Genomic DNA, 9,441 nt, shown 5'->3' on the forward strand with positions numbered 1-9,441 from the left:
CCATGGACGTCAATGGTATCAACTTACATAAGCGTCAATGGATACCAAGTACATTGGCATCAATAGAATGAACAAACATGAAGAAATGCCATTAGAAATTAATGGGAAGTTTGGACGTCCATGGACGTCAATGGCATCACCCTCCATAAGCAGCAATACAATCGGGGACATTTGGGGTACACGTCCTATTGATATCTGGTCATTTTTTGTTGATTTGGGCAAAAAAACAAAAAATCCCATTGAAAATGAATGGGAAAAATTTTGGACGTCCATGGACGTCAATGGTATCAACTTACATAAGCGTCAATGGATACCAAGTACATTGGCATCAATAGAATGAACAAACATGAAGAAATGCCATTAGAAATTAATGGGAAGTTTGGACGTCCATGGACGTCAATGGCATCACCCTCCATAAGCAGCAATACAATCGGGGACATTTGGGGGACACGTCCTATTGATATTTAGTCATTTTCTTTTGATTTGGGAGAAGAAAAAAAATTTCCCATTGAAAATGAATGGGAAAAATTTTGGACGTCCATGGACGTCAATGGTGTCAACTTACATAAGCGTCAATGGAATCCAAGTACATTGGCATCAATAGAATGAACAAACATGAAGAAATGCCATTGGAAATGTATGGGAAGTTTGGACGTCCCTGGACGTCAATGGCATCACCCTCCATAAGCAGCAATGCAATCGGGGACATTTGGGGGACACGTCCTATTGATATCTAGTCTCTTTCTGTTGATTTGGGGAAAAAAAAAAAATTCCCATTGAAAATGAATGGGAAAATTTTTGGACGTCCATGGATGTCAATGGCAGCACCCCCCATAAGCGTCAATGGAGTTGGGGACGTTTGGGGTATACGTCCTATTGATATCTGGTCATTTTCTGTCGATTTGGAGAAATTTAGTTTTTTCCCCATTGAAAATGAATGGGGAAAATTTTGGACGTCCATGGAAGTCAATGGCAGCACCCCCCATAAGCGTCAATGGAATTGGGGAAGTTTGGGGGACACGTCCTATTGATATCTGGCCATTTTCTGTTGATTTGGGGAAATTTTGTTTTTTCCCCATTGAAAATGAATGGGAAAAATTTTGGACGTCCGTGGCAGTCAATGGCATCGACATCCATATAGTCAATTGAATCCAAGTACATTGGCATCAGTAGATTCGACATGCATGGCCGTCAATGGCATCAATGCAATGTAAATTCCATTGGAAATCCCATTGGAAGTGAATGGGACTTTTCCCATTCGAAATGAATGGGATAGTTTTTGGCAAATTTCCGAGGAAGCGTAATTTTTTTCCAAATTCTGTATACAACTTTTATGCCCCTCACCGTCCCGGAATTTTTGATGCCCAAATTATTTGATTTGGTCAAAAATTGTAGGACTAGATACATTTTGAAACTTTTTTTTTTTTCACGGAAAATTGCCGTTTACGGACGAACGGAAAAATTTTCGGGGCCATTTGTAAAGTTTCCTGTGTCACGCGAAAATTCCGGTCGTGCCGATACTTGAACGGTGCCGATCGGTCTAACGGTTCGGGCTGTGAAGCGCGCTTTTTTTTTCCATTCAAAATGAATAGGAAAGTTTTTGGCAAATTTCCGGGGAACCGTAAATTTTTGCCAAATTCTGTATACAACTTTTATGCCCCTCACCGTCCCGGAATTTTTGATACCCAAATTATGTGATTTGGTCAAAAATTGTAGGACTAGATACATTTTGAAACTTTTTCTATTTTTCGGAAAATTGCCGTTTACGGGCGAACGGAAAATTTTTCGTGGCGGTTTGAAAAATTCCCATCGTCACGCGAAAAATCCGGTCGTGCCGATACTTGAACGGTGCCGATCGGTGCTACGGTTTGGGCTGTGCGTTGGCTCAAAAAAACGCGGAGAATTATTGAATAACTAGAAACTGCAATTTCGGGAGAAATTACACCTTGGTCTTTCCTCTGTGGAGATACAAATCTTAGCCCCACTCAGGTCTATCAATAGAATGGACCATAATGCCAGTCAATGGCACTAAACAAAGTAAAAGCCATTAGAAAAGATTGGGAGAATTGGACGTCCATGTCCGTTAATGGCAGCACCCTCCATAAGCGTCAATGTAATTGGGGAAGTTTGGGGGACACGTCCTATTGATATGTAGTCATTTTCTTTTGATTTTGGGAAAAAAAAAAAAATCCCATTGAAAATGAATGGGAAAAAATTTGGACGTCCATAGACGTCAATGGCAGCACCCCCCATAAGCGTCAATGGAAGCAGGGAAGTTTGGGGGACATGTCCTATTGATATCTGGTCATTTTCTGTTGATTTGGTGAAATTTTGTTTTTTCCCCATTGAAAATGAATGGGAAAATTTTTGGACGTCCATGGCCGTCAATGGCATCGACATCCATATAGTCAATAGGATCCAAGTACATTGGCATCAGTAGATTCGACATGCATGGCCGTCAATGGCATCAATGCAATGTAAATTCCATTGAAAGTGAATGGGAACTTTTCCCATTAGAAATGAATGGGAGAGTTTTTGGCAAATTTCTGGGGAACCGTAAGTTTTTTCCAAATTCTGTATACAACTTTTATGCCCCTCACCGTCCCGGAATTTTTGATACCCAAATTATGTGATTTGGTCAAAAATTGTAGGACTAGATACATTTTTAAACTTTTTTTTTTTTTCGGAAAATTGCCGTTTACGGGCGAACGGAAAATTTTTCGTGGCGTTTTGAAAAATTCCCATCGTCACGCGAAAATTCCGGTCATGCCGATACTTGAACGGTGCCGATCGGGGCTACGGTTTAGGCTGTGCGTTGGCTCAAAAAAACGCGGAGAATAAGATGAATAAATAATAATAATAATAAGTACAATAAAGTTGTAGAATATCATTACCTTGTTCTTTCCTTTGGAAAGACCAAGGTAATAATAAAAAATAACTAGAAACTGCAATTTCGGGAGAAATTACACACCTTGGTCTTTCCTCTGTGGAGATACAGATCTTAGCCCCACTCAGGTCTATCAATAGAATGGATCATAATGCCAGTCATTGGCAAAAAACAAAGTAAAAGCCGTTAGAAATGAATGGGAGAATTGGACGTCCATGGACGTCAATGGCGGCACCTTTCATAATTGTTAATGGAATCGGGGAAGTTTGGGGGACACGTCCTAATGATATCTAGTCATTTTCTGATGATTTTGGAAAAAAAAAAAAATTCCCATTGAAAATGAATGGGAAACATTTTGGACGTCCATGGACGTCAATGGTATCAACTTACATAAGCGTCAATGGAATCCAAGTACATTGGCATCAATAAAATGAACAAACATGAAGAAATGCCATTGGAAATGAATGGGAAGTTTGGACGTCCATGGACGTCAATGGCATCACCCTCCATAAGGGGCAATGCAATCGGGGACATTTGGGGGACACGTCCTAATGATATCTAGTCATTTTCTGTTGATTTGGGAAAAAAAAAAAAATCCCATTGAAAATGAATGGGAAAAATTTTGGACGTCCATGGACGTCAATGGTATCAACTTACATAAGCGTCAATGGAATCCAAGTACATTGGCATCAATAGAATGAACAAACATGAAGAAATGCCTTTGGAAATGAATGGGAAGTTTGGACGTCCATGGACGTCAATGGCATCACCCCCCATAAGCGGCAATGCAATCGGGGACATTTGGGGGACACGTCCTAATGATATCTAGTCATTTTCTGTTGATTTGGGGAAAAAAACAAAAAATTCCCATTGAAAATGAATGGGAAAAATTTTGGACGTCCATGGACGTCAATGGTATCAACTTACATAAGCGTCAATGGAATCCAAGTACATTGGCATCAATAGAATGAACAAACATGAAGAAATGCCATTGGAAATGAATGGGAAGTTTGGACGTCCGTGGACGTCAATGGCATCACCCTCCATAAGCAGCAATGCAATCGGGCACATTTGGGGGAAACGTCCTATTGATATCTAGTCATTTTCTGTTGATTTGGGGGGAAAAAAAAAATTCCCATTGAAAATGAATGGGAAAAATTTTGGACGTCCATGGACGTCAATGGTATCAACTTACATAAGCGTCAATGGAATCCAAGTACATTGGCATCAATAGAATGAACAAACATGAAGAAATGCCATTGGAAATGAATGGGAAGTTTGGACGTCCGTGGACGTCAATGGCATCACCCTCCATAAGCAGCAATGCAGTCGGGGACATTTGGGGGACAGGTCCTATTGATATCTAGTCATTTTCTGTTGATTTGGGGAGAAAAAAAAAATTTCCCATTGAAAATGAATGGGTAAAATTTTGGACGTCCATGGACGTCAATGGCAGCACCCCCCATAAGCGTCAATGGAATTGGGGACGTTTGGGATATACGTCCTATTGATATCTGGTCATTTTCTGTTGATTTGGAGAAATTTACTTTTTTCCCCATTGAAAATGAATGGGAAAAATTTTGGACGTCCATGGAAGTCAATGGCGGCACCCTTCATAAGCGTCAATGGAATTGGGGAAGTTTGGGGGACACGTCCTATTGATATCTGGTCATTTTCTGTTGATTTGGGGAAATTTTGTTTTTTCCCCATTGAAAATGAATGGGAAAAATTTTGGACGTCCATGGCCGTCAATGGCATCGACATTCATATAGTCAATTGAATCCAAGTACATTGGCATCAGTAGATTCGACATGCATGGCCGTCAATGGCATCAATGCAATGTAAATTCCATTGGAAATCCCATTGGAAGTGAATGGGAACTTTTCCCATTCGAAATGAATGGGATAGTTTTTGGCAAATTTCCGAGGAAGCGTAATTTTTTTCCAAATTCTGTATACAACTTTTATGCCCCTCACCGTCCCGGAATTTTTGATGCCCAAATTATGTGATTTGGTCAAAAATTGTAGGACTAGATACATTTTGAAAGTTTTTTTTTTTTCACGGAAAATTGCCGTTTACGGACGAACGGAAAAATTTTCGGGGCCATTTGTAAAGTTTCCTGTGTCACGCTAAAATTCCGGTCGTGCCGATACTTGAACGGTGCCGATCGGTCTAACGGTTTGGGCTGTGAAGCGCGCGTTTTTTTTCCATTCAAAATGAATAGGAAAGTTTTTGGCAAATTTCCGGGGAACCGTAAATTTTTGCCAAATTCTGTATACAACTTTTATGCCCCTCACCGTCCCGGAATTTTTGATACCCAAATTATGTGATTTGGTCAAAAATTGTAGGACTAGATACATTTTGAAACTTTTTTTTTTTTCCGGAAAATTGCCGTTTACGGGCGAACGGAAAATTTTTCGGGGCCGTTTGAAAAATTGCCCGCGTCGCACGAAAATTCCGGTCGTGCCGATACTTGAACGGTGCTGATCGGTGCTATGGTTCGAGCTGTGCGGCGCGCCGAAAAAACGCGGAGAATAAGATGAATTATAACTAGAAACTGCAATTTCGGGAGAAATTACACACCTTGGTCTTTCCTCTGTGGAGATACAAATCTTAGCCCCACTCAGGTCTATCAATAGAATGGACCATAATGCCAGTCATTGGCACTAAACAAAGTTAAAGCCATTAGAAAAGATTGGGAGAATTGGACGTCCATGTCCGTCAATGGCAGCACCCTCCATAATTGTTAATGGAATCGGGGAAGTTTGGGGGACACGTCCTATTGATATCTAGTCATTTTCTGTTGATTTGGGGAAAAAAAAAATTTTCCCATTGAAAATGAATGGGAAAAATTTTGGACGTCCATGGACGTCAATGGTATCAACTTACATAAGCGTCAATGGAATCCAAGTACAATGGCATCAATAAAATGAACAAACATGAAGAAATGCCATTGGAAATGAATGGGAAGTTTGGACGTCCATGAATGTCAATGGCATCACCCTCCATAAGCGGCAATGCAATCGGGGACATTTGGGGTACACGTCCTAATGATATCTAGTCATTTTCTGTTGATTTGGGGAAAAAAAAAAAATCCCATTGAAAATGAATGGGAAAAATTTTGGACGTCCATGGACGTCAATGGTATCAACTTACATAAGCGTCAATGGAATCCAAGTACATTGGCATCAATAGAATGAACAAACATGAAGAAATGCCTTTGGAAATGAATGGGAAGTTTGGACGTCCATGGACGTCAATGGCATCACCCCCCATAAGCGGCAATGCAATCGGGGACATTTGGGGGACACGTCCTAATGATATCTAGTCATTTTCTGTTGATTTGGGGAAAAAAAAAAATTTCCCATTGAAAATGAATGGGAAAAATTTTGGACGTCCATGGACGTCAATGGTATCAACTTACATAAGCGTCAATGGAATCCAAGTACATTGGCATCAAAAGAATGAACAAACATGAAGAAATGCCATTGAAAATGAATGGGAAGTTTGGACGTCCCTGGACGTCAATGGCATCACCCTCCATAAGCAGCAATGCAATCGGGGACATTTGGGGGACAGGTCCTATTGATATCTGGTCATTTTTTGTTGATTTGGGGAAAAAAAAAAAATTCCCATTGAAAATGAATGGGAAAATTTTGGACGTCCATGGACGTCAATGGTATCAATTTACATAAGCGTCAATGGAATCCAAGTACATTGGCATCAATAGAATGAACTAACATGAAGAAATGCCATTGGAAATGAATGGGAAGTTTGGACGTCCATGAACGTCAATGGCATCACCCTCCATAAGAGGCAATGCAATCGGGGACATTTGGGGGACACGTCCTATTGATATCTAGTCATTTTCTGTTGATTTGGGAAAAAAAAAAAAAATTCCCATAGAAAATGAATGGGAAAAATTTTGGACGTCCATGGACGTCAATGGTATCAACTTACATAAGCGTCAATGGAATCTAAGTACATTGGCATCAATAAAATGAAAAAACATGAAGAAATGCCATTGGAAATGAATGGGAAGTTCGGACGTCCATGAACGTCAATGGCATCACCCTCCATAAGCGGCAATGCAATCGGGGACATTTGGGGGACACGTCCTAATGATATCTAGTCATTTTCTGTTGATTTGGGGGAAAAAAAAAAAATTCCCATAGAAAATGAATGGGAAAAATTTTGGACGTCCATGGACGTCAATGGTATCAACTTACATAAGCGTCAATGGAATCCAAGTACATTGGCATCAATAGAATGAACAAATATGAAGAAATGCCTTTGGAAATGATTGGGAAGTTTGGACGTCCATGGACGTCAATGGCATCACCCCCCATAAGCGGCAATGCAATCGGGGACATTTGGGGGACACGTCCTAATGATATCTAGTCATTTTCTGTTGATTTGGGGGAAAAAAAAAAAATTCCCATTAAAAATGAATGGGTAAAATTTTGGACGTCCATGGACGTCAATGGCAGCACCCCCCATAAGCGTCAATGGAGTTGGGGACGTTTGGGGTATACGTCCTATTGATATCTGGTCATTTTCTGTTGATTTGGAGAAATGTAGTTTTTTCCCCATTGAAAATGAATGGGAAAAATTTTGGACGTCCATGGACGTCAATGGTATCAACTTACATAAGCGTCAATGGAATCCAAGTACATTGGCATCAATAGAATGAACAAACATGAAGAAATGCCATTGGAAATGAATGGGAAGTTTGGACGTCCATGAACGTCAATGGCATCACCCTCCATTAGCGGCAATCCAAGTACATTGGCATCAATAGAATGAACAAACATGAAGAAATGCAATTGGAAATGAATGGGAAGTTTGAACGTCCATGAACGTCAATGGCATCACCCTCCATTAGCGGCAATGCAATTGGGGACATTTGGGGGACACGTCCTTTTGACATCTGGTCATTTTGTTTCGATTTTGGGAAAAAAAAAAAAAAATCCTATTGAAAATGAATGGGAAAAATTTTGGACGTCCATGGACGTCAATGGCAGCAACCCCCATAAGCGTCAATGGAGTTGGGGACGTTTGGGGTTTACGTCCAATTAATATCTGGTCATTTTCTGTTGATTTGGGGAAATTTAGTTTTTTCCCCATTGAAAATGAATGGGAAAATTTTTGGACGTTCATCGAAGTCAATGGCGGCACCCTTCATAAGCGTCAATGGAGTTGGGGACATTTGGGGTTTACGTCCTATTGATATCTGGTCATTTTCTGTTGATTAGGGGAAATTGTATTTTGTCCCCATTGAAAATGAATGGGAAAAAATTTGGACGTCCATGGCCGTCAATGGCATCGACATCCATATAGTCAATAGAATCCAAGTACATTGGCATCAATAGATTTGACATGCATGGCCGTCAATGGCATCAATGCAATGTAAATTCCATTGAAATTCCATTGTAAGTGAATGGGAACTTTTCCCATTAGAAATGAATGGGAGAGTTTTTGGCAAATTTCCGGGGAACCGTAAAGTTTTGCCAAATTCTGTATACAACTTTTATGCCCCTCACCGTCCCGGAATTTTTGATACCCAAATTATGTGATTTGGTCAAAAATTGTAGGACTAGATACATTTTTAAACTTTTTTTTTTTTCCGGAAAATTGCCGTTTACGGGCGAACGGAAAATTTTTCGGGGGATTTTGAAAAAGTCCCCGCGTCGCGCGAAAAATCCGGTCGTGTCAATACTTGAATGGTGCCGATCGGTGGTACGGTTCGGGCTGCGCGGCGCGCCGAAAAAACGCGGAGAATAAGATGATGATATAATAAATAACTAGAAACTGCAATTTCGGGAGAAATTACACACCTTGGTCTTTCCTCTGTGGAGATACAGATCTTAGCCCCACTCAGGTCTATCAATAGAATGGATCATAATGCCAGTCATTGGCAAAAAACAAAGTAAAAGCCGTTAGAAATGAATGGGAGAATTGGACGTCCATGAACGTCAATGGCATCACCCTCCATAAGCGGCAATGCAATCGGGGACATTTGGGGGACACGTCCTAATGATATCTAGTCATTTTCTGTTGATTTGGGAAAAAAAAAAAAAAAATCCCATTGAAAATGAATGGGAAAAATTTTGGACGTCCATGGAGGTCAATGGTATCAACTTACATAAGCGTCAATGGAATCCAAGTACATTGGCATCAATAGAATGAACAAACATGAAGAAATGCCTTTGGAAATGAATGGGAAGTTTGGACGTCCATGGACGTCAATGGCATCACCCCCCATAAGCGGCAATGCAATCGGGGACATTTGGGGGACACGTCCTAATGATATCTAGTCATTTTCTGTTGATTTGGGGAAAAAAAAAAAAATCCCATTGAAAATGAATGGGAAAAATTTTGGACGTCCATGGACGTCAATGGTATCAACTTACATAAGCGTCAATGGAATCCAAGTACATTGGCATCAATAGAATGAACAAACATGAAGAAATGCCATTGGAAATGAATGGGAAGTTTGGACGTCCGTGGACGTCAATGGCATCACCCTCCATAAGCGGCAATGCAATCGGGCA

Source organism: Corythoichthys intestinalis, chromosome 5, assembly GCF_030265065.1.
Source record: "Corythoichthys intestinalis isolate RoL2023-P3 chromosome 5, ASM3026506v1, whole genome shotgun sequence".
Taxonomy (NCBI): domain Eukaryota; kingdom Metazoa; phylum Chordata; class Actinopteri; order Syngnathiformes; family Syngnathidae; genus Corythoichthys; species Corythoichthys intestinalis.